At 40.3% G+C, this 17536-nt stretch overlaps 1 protein-coding gene across 8 annotated transcripts in view; it reads left to right on the forward strand.

Annotated features, from left to right (window-relative positions):
• Positions 1-17536, forward strand: part of rhbdf1a (rhomboid 5 homolog 1a (Drosophila)) — a 383683-nt gene that overhangs the window by 149378 nt on the left and 216769 nt on the right. For 7 of the 8 annotated variants that reach the window (XM_072268572.1, XM_072268574.1, XM_072268575.1 and 4 more), the window contains exon 3: positions 1855-1923. The exons of the other annotated variant lie outside the window; for it this stretch is intronic. The gene's annotated coding sequence lies outside the window, so the exon portion shown is untranslated. The remainder of the gene's footprint in view (positions 1-1854; positions 1924-17536) is intronic. 8 annotated transcript variants of the gene reach the window in all.

Raw genomic sequence — 17536 nt, forward strand, 5'->3', positions numbered from 1 at the left:
TGAATCCAAAAGAAATATTTGCAGGGAGGCTGTATTTGATATTAGTTGAAATTAGTCAGCTCCATCATGTGTACTAGCTTCCATAGTACCCAAGATGTCTTCAAGGGGTGTACCTTAGGAAGGCAGCATCCATCATTAAAGATCCTCACCAGTCAGGACATGCCCTCTTCTCATGATTAGCATTGGGAAGGAGGTACAGAAGCCTGAAGGCACACACTCAGCAATTCAGGAGCAGCTTCTTCCCCTCTGCCATCTAATTTCTGAATGGACATTGAACCCATGAACACTACCTCACTACTTTTTATTTGTTCTTTTTTTTTTGCACTACTTATTTTAACTTCACTATTTTATATATGTACAAACCATATCTAATATACTGTAATTTAGATTTTTTTCCTCTATCTGTGATGTATTTCATTGTACTACTGCCGTAAAGTTAACAAGTTTCGCAACATATGCCGATGATATTAAACCTGATTCTGCTCCTTAAAGTACTTGGATGCTCTTGGAGCTCCTGAAGGTTCAGTCAGCTTTAAGTTGACTTACTGTGCTTCAGAATGTGATCAGGATTTACAGGTGCAGTCGGCAAAATGTTAGGTGGTTGGTTGATAATGTGATACCACATCTGACAAAAGTTATAGTTAAGAAGCCTTCTGATAGAATTGAATATGGCATAGATAGGGTGAGTAGTTTTTTTTTCCACAGGATGGAAATGTCACGCACTAAAAGGCATAATTTTAATTTGGGATTGGGTAGGGAGTTTAAAGGAGATTTGTAAGGCAAGTTTTTCTTTAAATGATGGTTGGTGCCTGGGAGGTGATGAAAGCAGATGATACAACACTAACATATGAGACATTTTAGACAGGTAAGGGATGGAGGAATATTCACTCAGTGGCCACTTTATTAGGTACCTCCTAATAAATAGGGTCATCGACTTCAAGGCCTGATGCGTTGAGCATTCAGAAATGCCCTTCTGTGCACCACTGTTGTAACGCATGTTTACTTGACTTACTGTCGTCTTTGTGTCAGCTTGAACTGTCCTGGCCATTCTACTCTGACCTCTCTCATTAACAAGATATTTTGCCCATAGAACTGGCACTCACTGGATTTTTTTGGGGGTTTTTTTTGCACAATTCTCTGTAAAATCTAGAGACTGTTGTGCATAAAAATCCCAGGAGATCAGCAGTTTCTGAGATACTCGAATCACCCCATCTGGCACCAGAAATCATTCGTCAGTCAGTCACTTGGATCACATTTTCTTCCCCTTTCTGATGTTTGTTCCGAACAAAAGTTGAACTAATCTCGAACACGTCAGCATGTTTTTATGTATTGAACTGCTGCCACATGATTGGATGATAAGATATTTATATTAAGGAGCAGATGTGTCTAATGAAGTGGCACTGAGTATACACTATACACAGGCTGATGGGATTGATTTAAATTGGCATCATGGTTGCCACAGACATAGTGAGACAAAAGCCCTGTTCCTGTGTTGTACTGTTCTATATAATGGATAGAACATGTTGTGCAAGCACATTTAACAGGATAAGGCATGTGAAAGCAACAGCAACATGTGTTTAAATAATAAAACACGCTAACATGATAAAATATAAAGAATTCCCTACAATTAGCCCGGCAAGCCTGAGGTTATATTGAGTTTGATTCTTATTTCACACCTTGGATTACATTGTTTCTGGCTACAGTTCTAATATCCCCTGGGATCAATAAAATATGACTATGACTATGATCTGGAATTTAGAGCTTGTATTGCATTGATGGGCTGAAGTGCGAGGTAATAAATTTATTGCAGTGTTTCACTCATTCTTGTCATTCATGTTGTTTTTATTTCCTCAGGATTTATTCCTTGAATAGCTGGAATAGTTTTAAACGTGGAGACCTCGTCTGAAATCCACAGTTTTACAGGTACGACAGATTTTCAGATTTGTACTCTTTCAAAACCACCCCCCCCCCCATCTAGTTTGGTCAGTTATTGCAAGTTTGTTCTGAATCATGAAGTTTGTTAACTAATTTTAGCAAAGATACCTCTGGGGCTTTCAGTTTTTTATACTAAGAAATAAGAAAGGTAATACTGGTGACAGTTATTAGAAATGCATGGGCAGTTTTGTGTTTTATTTTTGAAGTGTTGGCATTGATTTGTTATTGTCTTGTACCAAGGTACAGTGAAAAGCTAGTCTTGCATACTGATCATACAGATCAAATCATTACACAGTATATTGAGCTAGAATAAGATGAGACAATAATGCAGAGTGAAGTATTAAAACTTAAAAGCAAAAAAGGTGCAGTGCAGGTAAACAATAAAGTGCAAAATTGTAACAAGGTAGATTGTGAGGTCAAGAGTCCATCTTATCAGACAAGAGGTCCATTCAAATGTCTGATAGCTGCCCTTGAGCCTGGTGTTATATGCTTTCAGATGTTTGTATCTTCAGTTTGATGGAAGAGTACAGAGGACAGAATAAATGGGTCAGCTGAGTTCTTTGGTTATGTTACTCACGTAATATGAGCAATTTTCTTAAATTTGCACTTTCAGATTTGATGACTTTTAAGCATTGGTAATGGACTTTTCAAAATTAAGACACTTAAATATGACCTTTGACAAAGGAAAATCTATAATAGCAAAAGGAGAAATTAATTGAATACTATCACTTTTTAAGATGCAGCAGAAGCAAATTTGAATGAAATACATGCAATGGGGCTGTTTCAAATATACCTGTCGTGAGATTAATTTGAACAACTTGTAGTTAAAAGATTATTGTAGTTGATACTTAAAGTTATCATTTGCCTATGAGTGTAGGGCCCTATCAGTTGCAAAGTATGGCTCATTGCTTTCAGGAAAAGGGAAAGTAAAACTAATGCTAACTTTGCTTAGAGTCATCCCAATTAACACCAGTTACTTCCTCTTGGATGTGCTAAACGTTTGATGTATTAGCTTGCAAATTGCCAAGAGCAAAAATGCTTAACTTGTTACTAATTTCTGCCCTCTGCTGCCTTAACAGGGTTAGAGATTTTGGGTAGAATTTCTAATACAATTTACTGTTTGGCCTCTTGTACACATTGGCAAGTTCTCAATGTTGCATTTTCCTCTTGTTAAAGGCAACAGTTACTGGCAAAACAACTATAACCTTTTGTGAAGGGCCTTATGGTTCTGAGGTTCATCTGATATATGGGGAGGCTTCCCTTTTAATAACTGGTGTTTTTAATAAATAAAAAGAACTAATAAATTCTCAGATACAAACAAGTTCCTCCAGCATTTTGTGTGTTGGTCGTAATAAACTCTCAGTATTGTCTAAATATAAAACCTTGTGTATAGTGAGAATATTTGATGCAAAATTACAATTTGATTGACTTTAAAACTTGTATAAATACTATAATGAATTCATAGATGCAAATATTTATAAAATAATTTAATACCTTGTCCTCACAGCAGTCATTCTCCTTTTCATTTTATAATGAGATTACTTGGGATCACCATTGTTGCCAATTCTAAATTTGTGCCTATTGGTAAGCAGTCTCTGTCTTGAGCTCGTTCATCACACACGTACTGATGTAACACACATAAAATGCTAGAGGAGCTCAGCATCCATGGGGGAAAAAGGAAGCAGTCGACATTTCTAACCGAGACCCTTCTGAAGAAATTTCGACCGTTTACTCTTTTTGTTTTTCCCCCATAGATGCTGCCTGATCTGCAAAGTTCCTCCAGCATTTTGTGTGTGTTGCTTTGGATATACAGAATCTGCAGATATTCTTTTGTTTATGTACTGATGCCATTCACTGTGTTAGATTTTCATCAGTGATGATCTTGGCAAACTCACCAATGAATTCCTCTACTGCTTCGTGATCAAATGCTTTATCACCACAGGCAATTCAGGAACAGCTTCTTCCCCTCTGCCATCCCATTCTAAATGGACATTGAACCCGTGAATGCTATCTCACTTTTTTTTTCTGCTTCCACACTACTTATTTTAACTATTTAATATACATATGCTTACTGTAATTCAGATTTTTTCCTATATCATGTATTGCATTGTACTGCTGCCACAAAGTTAATAAATTTCACAACTTGTGCTGATGATATTAAACCTGAAAGAATTTAATGCTGTGCCTTTTCTCAAATTTTGCATCTGGCTTGCTGAATATGCACAATTACCTTCTATTTTCAGTTCATCGTGATAGATCTTTGCTTGCTTCATGATCAGCATTCCATTGAGTGGCATACATTCACTCTGCTGAAGAATCCACTCTTTCAATACACGATCAAGATTTTCATTTTTCGCTTTATGCAGTGTTTTTCCATTTTTCATGAACTCCTGTTTATTGTGTATGTGAGGTCACTTCTCAAAACTGTTTGTAGCGCGCAGAGACGTGTGCATCGCTTGGGAACCTTCCCAGCACCTTGTGGAATTTTCCATTTGTGATGTCACGTCAGGACTCAAAAAAAGAGTTTTGGATTTTGGCATTTCAGATAAGGTGGTACTCAGCCTGTATGAAAACCACTGCTGACTTTAACCTTTGAAATTGTCCTTCACAGCACTCACCACCACTCCCTCCACATAAGCACATTGTACTGTTTTTTTGCTCGAAGCTGTTGCTGTGTGGTTTGTGGACTAATTCCTGTGTTCTGAGGATCGCACAGTGAAGTTGCAAAGCATTCTTGGGCAATGACTAACAGGGAAACTCTACCTCTGATAAGGAGGCCAATCCCACTGCTGAGGTCTAGTGACAAGCTTGTGAAGTTAGAAGGCTGGTAGAGGCTTGTTAGGTTTCTATCCATTTTAAGATCCTGCCCCTCATGTTTTTTTCGCCTTGATTTTAAATCTGAACCAGAAGAAAAAAAGCAGTGGATTTAAAGTTTATTTTCCCAGAAATTAAGGTGAGTGCAGTTCAAAGCTGACAGAGAGCTGGGTCAAGTGTTTGGGAACTTTAGTATGAATTAAGAAGGCTTACCAGGGTGAAAATCCAGCCCCCCCCAATGATTAAACTTTAACATATTTCTCTTTTTATAAAGGTGGGGATTCTGTGGCACTGGCATTTAAAAACTAGAGATAGGAGGTGAATGGGTTCAGTTTAATTCGCCTCAACATGTTGCTTAATTTTCAATGAAACAGAAGTAGAGTTTTGATGGTAGGGTTACTTGATAAACCAGATTCCTGAATGGATGTTTCACAACAATCAGTTTTGCAGTTAAGTTATTACAGCTTCAGTTTGAAATGGCACCTGAGCAGTAAATGCAGAAATGAGAGTTGATCATGTGTCCATGCACTCAATATCTGTGGACAGGATTTTTAATGATTCAGCTTAATGGCACTGTCACTGCTGTAAAGTAAGTAAAGCCTGACCGTTCCTTTTGTGAAATATTTGTGTGTTTGCTTGGGAGGGAAAAAAAAATTAGCTCCTTTAGTTTTAAATATGCAGCAGGTATGCTGTAAGGAGTCTTTAATGCTGGGATTTTAGTAAACTTGAGTCTTTAATAATGAGCAGCATACACAAAACGCTGGAGGAACTCGACAGGTCAGGAAGCATCTATGGAAAAGAGTAAGCAGTTGATGGCCTTGATGAAGGGTCTCGGCCTGAAACGTTGACTGTTTACTCTTTTCCACAGATGCTGCCTGGCCTGCTGAGTTCCTCCCGCGTTTTGTGTGTGTTGCTTGGATTTCCAGCATCTGCGGATTTCCTGAGGTTTTTAATAATTAGTAGATTGAGGTACTACTATCAGTGGATATAAGCAATGCAAGCGGTTAATGTGTGTTCTTTTGGCTGCTAGGCGATGCATATTGTGCTGGGGTCCAAAACAATACAAGAGGTTAATTGAAAAATTACTTCCAAGTTTGGCAGTACTGGCAATGATTTTTATTAGTCTTTAAGAAGTGCGCAACATGAATGGATTTTGTCCAAAGCCCTCAGAGGAAGTATTCAGATGTAAAGCTAGAGTAATACTTCTCATCAAAGCCATATTGTGCTATGTTGTGCTGTTTGAAGCAGTACCATCCCACAGTGATGGTATTCAACCCTAGTTTAGTGATGGCCATGAAGCATCCCATTGATGCAGAAGAAACAGTGGCACATTAAATTCTTCTTTCCCTTGTCATTAAGGAGCTGGTGCACTTGTATTAATGGCTGTTCAAGATCTGGCTTGGTGTCACTGCATTCACTACAGGAGCAAGCTGTTGTAAAAGAATTGAAGTTTCACCCTAGTGCCAAAGGGTCGTGTAAACATAAATTGTAGGCTGAAGCAGATTCTTGAATCAAGTGGTCGTGAACCTACATTTACAATTCCCACTTTGCATTATTCCAAAATGTTTTAACTATTAGATACTTGCAGCCTAATGTGGAAAAACTAGCCCTGGTGCAGTTCAGATTGCCCTGGGAACAGAAATAGATGTGGTTAAGTAATCCTGGGAAAGGAACAGTCATCTCTTTCCTCATCACCTAGGAACAAAAATGGGCTGTTTTGGGAGTAAGATTCTCTCAAGCCAGTGGTGATTAAGTACTTCCTGATCCTTGAGTGGCCACCAGCAGCATTTTTAGCATTCTTTACTCATATTGTTGCTCCGGCTTGGGACTGTAGATATTATAGAATAATTTTAATGGCTGAGCTACATGTTTTAAACTTCATATTTGTGATAAGATAAAGTGGGCAGATATCCAAAGCATTGTAGAGCTGAACCTGGTAAAAGCTACAGGCATTTGTATTATTATTATTAGTGCTTCTATCCCTATTTCCTCTAGTCTTAAAGATGATTTATATTGAATTGTATAAATTCAATATAAATCATCTTTAAGACTAGAGGAAATAGGGATAGAAGCACTAATAATAATAATTGAATGTGTGAACACCTGAGAGCTAAAATTACTTATCCCTTTACAATTTTGTTTTACAAGGTAAATGTAGGGAAGTTCTGTCTCCCCCCCCCCGCCCCCAATCTAAAACCAGGGTTCATGATTTCAAAAGAAGGGTCAGCCATCCTATAGGGGGGAAAAATTCATCTTGAGGATAGCCATGAAGCGTATCTGCACCCAAGAGAGTTGCAGTGATTAAAGGATCTTGCCCCAAAGCAGGCTGTTTTTTGTTCTGAGTGATCAGTCAATTGCCAAGTGTATTAAAGGCAGACGTTAGTAGGTGGAGACAGCAGCTATGTTTCATCAAGAGTTTAAGGAGATTTGGTTTGTCACCTAAAACACTCAAAAATTTCTACAGATACATTGTGCAGAGCATTTAGTCTGGGTGCATCACCGTCTGGTATGGGGGTGAGAGGGGGGGTACTGCACAGGATTGAAGTAAACTGCAAAGTGGCGAAATCAGCTCCATCATGGGCACTATTCTCTGTAGTACCGAAGGCATCTTCAAGGAGCAGTGCTTCAGACAGGTGGTGTCTCATCATTAAGGACCCCTACAATCCAGGAAATGCTCTCTTCTCATTTTTACCGCCAGGAGGGATGTGCAGAAGCCTGAAGGCGCACACTCAGCGATTCAGGAATAATTACTTTCGGTTTTCCAAATGGATATTGAGACTATGAGCACTACCTCACTACTTTTTTTTCCTGTATTTGCACCACTTGTTTTAATTTAACTATTTAATATGCATGTATGTAATTCCAGAATTCCCCCTGTATTTATCATGTATTGCATTGTACCGCTGCCACAAAGCTGCCAAATTTCACAATGTATGCCAGCAATATTAAACCTGATTCTGACAAGACACTGCAGATACTGGAATCTGGAAGAACACAGTGCGTCAAAAAGCTTCTAAGAGAGGAAAGGAATTGTTGACATTATGGGTCAAAACCCTGCATCAGGACTGCAGATTTGACAGGTTTAATAGATTTTTCAACACAAAGGGAAAGAATATGAGTTTCGTGCTGGAGTATAGTATGAAGGTAGAGGAGGATGAGTCTCGTGCTGGGGTATAGTTTGAAGGTAGAGGAGGATATGAGTCTCGTGCTGGGGTATAGTTTGAAGGTAGAGGAGGATATGAGTCTCGTGCTGGAGTATAGTATGAAGGTAGAGGAGGATATGAGTCTCGTGCTGGAGTATAGTATGAAGGTAGAGGAGGATATGAGTCTCGTGCTGGGGTACAGTATGAAGGTAGAGGAGGATATGAGTCTCGTGCTGGAGTATAGTATGAAGGTAGAGGAGGCGTGAAGGGTCAGATCCTGTACTCGTGTCCCAAACTCTTGCCCTGCAGCTAAGCTCCTGTTACTTGGACTGAATGTTATGACTGCATTATTGGTCAGAAATATTTCAGCTGTTTTTATCTGTGTTCTCTGCGTCAGTTATGTTTCCTTCTGTGTCAGTCATTGTTAATATTGCCCAGTGCTTCCTTTGTGTTCCTGGGCTGTTTTCTCTGTGTGCAACAGCCCATATAAAGGTATTCTAGCTATTTCCATTTGTGGAATGTGGTTGTTCTGGATTTTATCTTTATTCTTGTTTCTTTAGATAATTTGGTTCTTTCCATTCTCTCGTCCACTTTGACAAATGTTGAGTACTTGTTCGTTCACCATAGCTTTGCTTGCCTTTTATTTTCAATGTTATCTAAAATTATTTTTATTTTCTACAAACTGTTTTTTAAGCCAGTGGAAGCAAGTCCAATTCTCCACCTTTCTTGATCCATATCAGTGACCTTACACAAGATATATTGTTCAACTGCATTGCCTGCAGCAAAATCAGATGGCAGGTCATCAAAGGTATCAACGTAATAGCAACGCAAGTTCAGAAAAATGCAAACAACATACTGGGTTCATTTCTGACAGATTAGAACTGAAAATGGAGAAGTTGTTAATAAATCAAAAAAGCTTCAAATCTTGGAATTATGTAACAGAACAAAATGCTGGTAAAAGTCAGCAGCGAAGGCAGCATCTGTGGAAAGTGAAACAGTTAACATTTCATTTCCAGGACCTCTCTATCAGAACTGACAGAGGCTTTTGATGAAGGATCTCAGACCTGAAATACGCCTTTGCAGACTGTGGGTTAGTGAAGAGGGTGTGGAGAGAGATGCAAGGGCCCGTGTTATGGTTCATCCCGAGGTGTGTGACAAAGTAATCTCTGATCTACGGGCTTGTCCCCAGGGACGGACGGACACGTGCACACGGACATCAAGCGCTGCTGGAAGGTCACCAACCTGATGAAAGATGCCGATTGGTCTGCCTGAAACTCTTGGTCTGCCAGCACACTAAGGTGTCTTGAGAGGAATGCTGCTGACTGGCACATTCCAGGCTACAGGAGTGCATGCTGAGGGGCACGTTAAAGCTTGGTGCAGCCATCACAAAGGCTTGGTGGGGAGGGACAACAGTATAGGTTTCTTCTACTACTGGACAGCGAGGGAGCCAGTTTGGACAAGGAAGCCTTTCAATTATTGTGATAGTGTACTACCCCAGGAGTCCACATGAGTGACTACAGTCCCAATGGTTTTAAGGAATGTAACAGAACACTTCTTAATGCATTGTCTATATGAATGTAAGAATGAAAAGGTATTGCATGGTTTATTCTTGTAAATATTTTTATGATTAGAGTTTACTTTGAGATACTATATTCTCTTTCCACTGATGCTGCTTTATTGGCAAAATTATGTGAAATGTGTGTTCTTGTGTTGCAAAATGATCAAGGCTCTGGAGTTGTTGTAGAGCAGATTCACAAGGATGATGGAAGAAAATAATGGTCTGAACCAACTGGACTGATGAGGAGGCTTGCTCAAAACGAAGCTTTTAAAATTCTGAAGGTATTAGATAAGATGTGTTTGTGGGAAATATTTACTGATTTATTGAGATATAGCGCAGAATAGGCTCTTCAAGCTGTGCCACCAGCAACTCCTGATTCAATCCTAGCCTAATCACAGGACAATTTACAATGACCAATTGATCTACCAACCGCTACATCTTTGGACTGTGGGAGAAAACTGGAGCACCCGCAGAAAACCTATGCGGTGTGGTGGGAATTGAACCTGGTTTGCTGGTACTATAAGGTGTTGTGCTAATCACTACACAATTATGCCAGAGGATCTTGGGCGCTTTAAGTAGAGCTGATAAATACCATGGAATCTAGGAGAAATACCTGAGGAATCAGAATAGGATTTATTGTTGCTGACTTGGAAGATGTTTTGTGGCAATAGTACAGTGGAAAGATGGGATGAATTTAAATTACAAAAATAAATCATGCAAAAGTTATTGGGGTAGTGTTCATCGATTTATGGACCATTCAGAAATCTGATGAAGAGGAGGGAGCTGTTTTAGCAGCAGTCAGGCTCCTATAGCATCTCATTGCATCTGGAGCTAGCTTCTGTGCTGAGCATTTGAAGTTTTAAAAAAAAAAGCAATGATGAATTTAAGTGAAGTTGGATGAGTATGAAGGGAAATGGGAGATCTTCATATTAGAAGATGAGACACTGCTGCAGGATTAAGTTGGGCATAAGCGCAGCCATAGTTCAATTGAGTGAAAAGCCCAGGTTTTGTGCTCAGTGCAATTCTCACGTGGCATGCCTATTGGTACTTTGTTACTGTTTACTCCAAATCTTGTGCTTCCCATTTAAATTTAATTGTTTTCTGGAAATCCAATTTGAATGCTTGTTTAACATAATTATTTAAGTGTCCAATAAAAAGAAAGGATTTAAAAAAAACTTAAATTGAGGAATGGGTTAAATCTTTTTTTAAATCATGCTTGCCATACCATGCCTAGCCTAGATTTAATAAAAAAGTAAGGTACAGTTTTTTTTTTCGGTTGCCTCAGTTTCTGATATTTTTGGTGCACGGGGTTGTCATTGTGGCTGCAACAGCATTGTTCTCACAATATCCCAACAACCTCAGTTCACTCCTGTTTTCAGGTAACTGTACTAGTGCAGGATATCAAAAGTGATTTGCAAGAAGATCAATGTATGAAAGTTTTTATTTTTAAATTTCAAAACTACGTAAAATGGCAAAAGTAGTTCTGTTCTACATAGCAAGATCTCAAGTAAATTGGAATTTAAAATTACTTTTGATATTAAAAGAGGAGCAAATGTCACTAATACACTGGCTGGTATCTGCTCCACTTCAAATCTTATGAAATTCAGAGTAAGCAGGCTATATCTTTCAAAGGTAGGAAGACATCTGGGAGTGCTTATTGCACGAGATGGCTAAATCTTTGCTCATGTTTGGATACATAATGGCTCCCACATAACTGAGATCAGACATAGGCCAAATTAACTCATTCAGTACAGTTAACAAAATCTTTCCACTGGGATGTAATGGGGCTGATAATGCAGTGACTGCCATTTTATTATTGATGCGCGGTGTTTGCTGTGTATAAATAGTTTTTATTAGAGGAATTGGCTGGTATGAATTTATAAAAAGATCATTTAAGTACCATAAATCCTAGAGAACTGTAGTTGATGTGGATTTGGTGTAGACAGATTTGAGCGATGCCTTAAATAGAATACCATATGTACATTGAAGGATGCAGAATGAAAAAGAAGTTACTAAAATTGGTGAGAAGAGAGGGAATGGAAGGCAAAGTTTTCGTGCTTGGAAGTTTGTACATGGACTCAATCTTTTTTTCTTCTGTGCAAGTGAAAATTATTCTTTCATAAAGTGATGGATAAGCTCCATTGACTATCAAGTCAATTTGTACTACCAGTTGATGTTGAGTCAGGCACTCTGGTCTGCCTGTATTGATGATTGATTTCTACTTCAGACTTCTGTGGAATGTTATAAATTCCCGTTCAACTCTCTTGCAGAGTGATGGCTAGAAAGTTAGGTCACATTGGATTGCCTGTAAATGAATACTTTGGAAAACTGTTTCAATTACAATGCAATAATATGCCAGTTTGAGGAGAGATCCTTAGGCTGCTGACTTCCCTATCACATTGTTATATTGACATGGTCTCTGATGTTTTGATGTTTTGCACCACTGCAAAGCAAGCAACATAACTGCAGAAGATAATGAGGTCATTCTGTGGTGTCTGAAGGTGAACAGCTTGAAATGAATTGAGAGTTTGGCAAACATGTTCAGAGCCACATGGAGAGGATTTTGATAGGCTCCTAGAGTGCATCTCTGATTACATCAACTTCTGTGTGGTCTGCAATGTTCCGTCAAGAACTGTCCTTTGTTATTCAAATGACAAGCCATGGGTGACAAAGGACATTAAGGACATCCTGAACGCTAAAAAGAGGGCATTCAGAGATGGAAATAGGGAGGAGCTGAGGGCAATAGAGAGGGACCTGAAAGCCAGGATCAGGGAGGCTAAAGACAGGTATAGGAGGAAGCTTGAGTGGAAACTCCAGCAGAACAACATGAGAGAGGTCTGAAGGGGGATGAGGACCATCACTGGGTTCAGGCAAACTAGCAACAGAGGAGCTGAAGGCAGTGTGAACAGGGCCAATGAACTTAACCTGTTCTTTAACAGATTTGCCATTGTGGCCTATGCCCATCCCCCACATGAGCCATCTGCTGTCGGCCCCCAACCAACACATATTCCACTCTCCCCTCCTACCCCTCCTCACAATTCCCCACCCTGCTCTCATGACTATACCCCTTCCCCACACGAAACCACCATGGTGGGCTTCACAGCTGAACAGGTGAGAAGACAGCTGAAACGTCCCAACCCAAGCAAGGCTGCAGGACCGGATGGTGTCAGTACCAGGGTGCTCAAAGCCTGTGCCCCTTAACTATGTGGAGTACTTCGCCATGTATTCAACCTGAGCCTGAGGCTCTGGAGGGTTCCTGTACTGTGGAAGATGTCCTGCTTCATCCCTGTGCCGAAGATGCTGCGCCCCAGCGGCCTCAGTGACTACAGACCGGTGGCAATGAGCTCCCACGTCATGAAGACCCTGGAGAGACTTGTTCTGGAGCTGCTCCGGCCTATGGTCAGGCCACACTAAGATCCCCTCCAGTTCACCTACCAGCCCCGACTAGGAGTTGAGAATGCCATCGTCTACCTGCTGAACCGTGTCTACGCCCACCTGGACAAGCCAGCGAGCACTGTGTCATGTTTTTTGACTTCTCCAGTGCGTTCAATACCATCGGCCCTGTTCTGCTGGGGGAGAAGCTGACAGCGATGCAGGTGGATGCTTCCCTGGTGTCATGGATTCTTGATTACCTGACTGGCAGACCACAGTACGTGTGCTTGCAACACTGTGTGTCTGACAGAGTGATCAGCAGCACTGTGGCTCCACAGGGGACTGTCTTGTCTCCCTTTCTCTTCACCATTTACACCTCGGACTTCAACTACTGCACAGAGTCTTGTCATTTTCAGAAGTTTTCTGATGACTCTGCCATAGTTGGATGCATCAGCAAGGGAGATGAGGCTGAGTATAGGGCTACGGTAGGAAACTTTGTCACATGGTGTGAGCAGAATTATCTGCAGCTTAATGTGAAAAAGACTAAGGAGCTGGTGGTAGACCTGAGGAGAGCTAAGGTACCGGTGTCCCCTGTTTCCATCCAGGGGGTCAGTGTGGACATGGTGGCAGATTACAGATACCTGGGGATACGAATTGACAATAAACTGGACTGGTCAAAGAACACTGAGGCTTTCTACAAGAAGGGTCAGAGCCGTCTCTATTTCCTGAGGAGACTGAGGTCCTTTAACATCTGCCAGATGATGCTAAGGATGTTCTACGAGTCTGTGGTGGCCAGTGCTATCACGTTTGCTGTTGTGTGCTGGGGCAGCAGGCTGAGGGTAGCAGACACCAATGGAATCAACAAACTCATTCGTAAGGCCAGTGATGTTGTGGGGATGGAACTGGACTCTCATGGTTGTGTCTGAAAAGAGGATAGTGTCTAAGTTGCATGCCATCTTGGTCAATGTCTCCCATCCACTACATAATGTACTGGGTGGGCACAGGAGTACATTCAGCCAGAGACTTATTCCTCCGAGATGCAACACAGAGCGTCATAGGAAGTCATTCCTGCCTGTGGCCATCAAACTTTGCAACTCCCCCCTTGGAGGGTCAGACACCCTGAGCCAATAGGCTGGTCCTGGACTTACTTACTATTTATTATCTATGGTACAACTGTAATGAAAACCAATTTCCCTCGGGATCAATAAAGTATGACTATGACTTTTCAGTAAACCTTCCCTGAAATTTTGGTATGAATTAGTGTCAATTTAGGAACCACTTTGGGTCTTTTTAATCAGTGATTTGAATAGAAATCCTTGTGAGGTCATTTTGCAAAGACATTTTGGTGAGATAGGGAAGTAGGCTAAAACAGCAGCGTTCAATGTCAGTGATGGGAGTGGCAGTGTCTTAGAGAGATCAGAATCATCATTAAAAAGAGTGCAGGTTCATGTTTGTATTAGAATGGAGAAAGGGTGCCGGTTTGTATCTTAAAGGCTATTGAAATAGAAGTTAAGGGAATTTTAGATTTCATCGCCAGATTTGTTTACTGACTGGCTGATTCTAAATTTGAAAACTGGACCCTTGTGGTTCTGGGACATAAAGCTATGGCATGCATTAATTGTGTGGGCGATATGAATGTTGTGGCAGAGCCCTGAGATTGCTGCTCTGATGGTGAAGGGGTGAGTGGATGTATGAAGTAGCGAAGTAGCACAGTATCACAGTCAGAGATGGGATACTGCTCTGGATTCCCAACATCTGCAGAATATGTTGTGTTTATGATTTGCTGTACACTAACCCTGCCAATAAAAATTGGTGTCCTATCACTGATGGCACAAAGTATGTGACACTGTCCATGCCCTTGTAATTCCCCTTACATTAATTTCTCATTTTTGATCATTCTGCAAGACAAATTACCCTTGGAGGTTGTCTTGCCTGCTGTAACATGAGGATGGATTAATTGTGCCTCATGATCCTAACATCTGTTTTCCAGTAGAGTTGACCACATGGATTTTCAGAAACTTCTGATGGTCTCGTAAAATCAAGTCCCTCACAATCAAAGGGCCAGTAGCAGCAGGGACAGGAAACTAAGGTAAAGGAAATTAGGCAGGCACCCTGAGAAACAATAATTAGCAGGATTATTGGGAAGGAGTGAAGGAATTCTACCAAACTGGTGGTGTCTTTGCTTTGCTTCTAGAATCTCACAGCTACGTTTATACTGAGGAAAACAGTACAAGTGCAGTGCTTGTAGGATTTCAAACAGGATACTTGCTGCAATACACAGGATTGTTATTCATCTCTACAATGTCATACACAATAGGTTTACATTGCTGCATGTTTCTGCAGATTTTCTGCAACTTTCAATGCTGAAAAGGTAAAGATATTGAAACAACTGATAAAAACTGTTGCAATAAGCATTCAAAGCAACATGCAAAAAATGCTGGAGAAACGCAGCGGGTCAGGCAGCATCTACGGAAATGAATAGATAGTCGCTGTTTCGGGCCTGGACCCTTCGAAGAACAAACATTCATCCCTTTATAGTCACATCTCTATGGCTCCATTCAAATGGAAGCACATATGGTGTCTCACTTATTTTTATTCTTAATATATTACCCTTTTGAAAAATAATATGTTAAAGTTTTCGTTGGTAGTGAACCTACAGGATTCTCTAGGACATGAAGCTGTGGAGATACTTAAAAAGCTAGGCCCTGAAGGTCATGGGAAACTGGCAGAAAGAAGATGAGGCCTGAAGACGGATCAGCCATGGTCATATTAACTGCTCAGCTGACTTGAAGAACTGAGTAGATTTCTCCTGTTTTCTTTTGTTCTTAAGGGACTTGGATCTTTGTAGTCTTGACTTGTTTCCCCACATGTCAATAAGATTTGTGTTTTAAATGTAATTTCATTATAAAGCATTTTGGAAAGTTTTTGTTGTATCGTAATGCGTGTCCTCAACATTTGATGTTCCTGAACTCTTAGAATATTTTGATTTTTGAATGTTACAGGAAGCAAGGGATATGAGGCCTCTTAATGGAACTGTCACTGAGACAAAAGGCCATCCTTGATCTTATTAAATGAAGAAGCTGATGAAAGGAGTCAATAGCTTACTGTATGCGAACATTAATTTGCTGTCTCAGTTTGAAGTAAAATTTATTATCAGAGTACATACCTGTCACCACATACAACCCTGAGATTCTCTTTTTGTGGGCATGTTGAGTAAATCTGTAAAACATGAACTGTAAGCAAACTGTGCAATTGCAGATAAAAATAAATAGCAATAATAACGAGCGCAAAATAACAATTTAACATTCATCAATATAATGGTCCTTAGATGAGTGTAGCTATCCCCTTTTTGTTCAAGTGCCTGATGGTTGAGGGGTAGAAACTGTTCTTGAACCTGGTGGTGCGAGTTCTGAAGCACTTGTACCTTCGACCTGATGGCAGCAGCGAGAAAAAGAACATGGCCTAGGCGGTGAGGATCTTTGACTGCTGCTGCTGCTTTTCTACGGCAACATTTCATATCGATGTGCTCAATGGTTGGTAGGGTTTTACCCATGATGCACTGGGCCAAGTCCACTACCTTTTGTAGGATTTTCCATTCTAAGGCATTGGTAATCCAGCTTCAGGGGACTTTACAGGCTCTAATTATTCTGGATAGCTTTTGTCTGTGATGCAGTGGGTGTAATGACACAGTTTCAGATGAATACTGTGACTCAAATCGTACATTCCCTTCATAGTAGAAGTGGGTTGAGTAATACTGGATTGCTTCCAAGAACACAATACCCACTGCTAATGTCATGGAGTCTATTTTCCTATTATCTACCACACCCTTTGTTTATGCTCAATTGTCTGTTTTCCTTCACTCTTGCCTATCCATGTAGATTCTGCTGACAGGCATCTGTGACTCCAGACGGGGTTATGACCTGAATGATTTCAAAAATAAACATTACTGAATAACCACACCCTAAAATAGGCCACTCAGAATCAAGACTGAAAAAGTGTCATTTACATAAATATTTCTTGTATGTAAACAATCAGTGAATATGTAATTTCTATGGTAAATTAGCAATTCAGCAAAAAAAATGTTTGGGGAAAGCTGCTGTGAATTAAGCAATGCCTGGGGCTGCCACATGATTGACGGACTGATACCTTTAATTAGCCTCGTGTTAAAGTGTAACATCTACTTGACGAGAGTTTCATTTGTACCTGTAGTCGAGCTCAAATGGGAGAAGGCCATTAAAATCAGAAAGTTTCTGTGTACACTGGCAAATTTTTTTAAAAACTCTAAACCTGTATTAACTGACCTTTTCAGGGCTTTGTTGTTCCCTGTTCTAGCAAAGTAGCAGCTCGTTGATGACAAAACATCCCCTCAGCTCGTGGCAAACTTTCACCCCCCTCACCCCAAATCAAGGATCCACTTCTGCCTTAGAAATACTCAGACTCTGCTTTCATTACCTTAAGAGTGTTCCGAAGACTAATGAACTTACGGACAGAAATCCCCTCACCTCTTAGATAGTTGAGTCCTTGTTCTTAAATAGTAATCCTTAGTTCTGAATTCGTCCATAAGAAGGAATATCCTTTGCACTTGTGCCTCCTTATGTCCGCCTCACAACTTAATTTCTTTGTGTCGCCAAGCAAATCTAGCAACTGCAACTTGCTGTTTATCCACATTAAACTGAGGTTTTAACAAATATACCTGTGGCACATTATTACTTGT

The sequence above is a fragment of the Mobula birostris genome, chromosome 9, assembly GCF_030028105.1.
Source record: "Mobula birostris isolate sMobBir1 chromosome 9, sMobBir1.hap1, whole genome shotgun sequence".
In the NCBI taxonomy this organism is placed as follows: Eukaryota; Metazoa; Chordata; class Chondrichthyes; order Myliobatiformes; family Myliobatidae; genus Mobula; species Mobula birostris.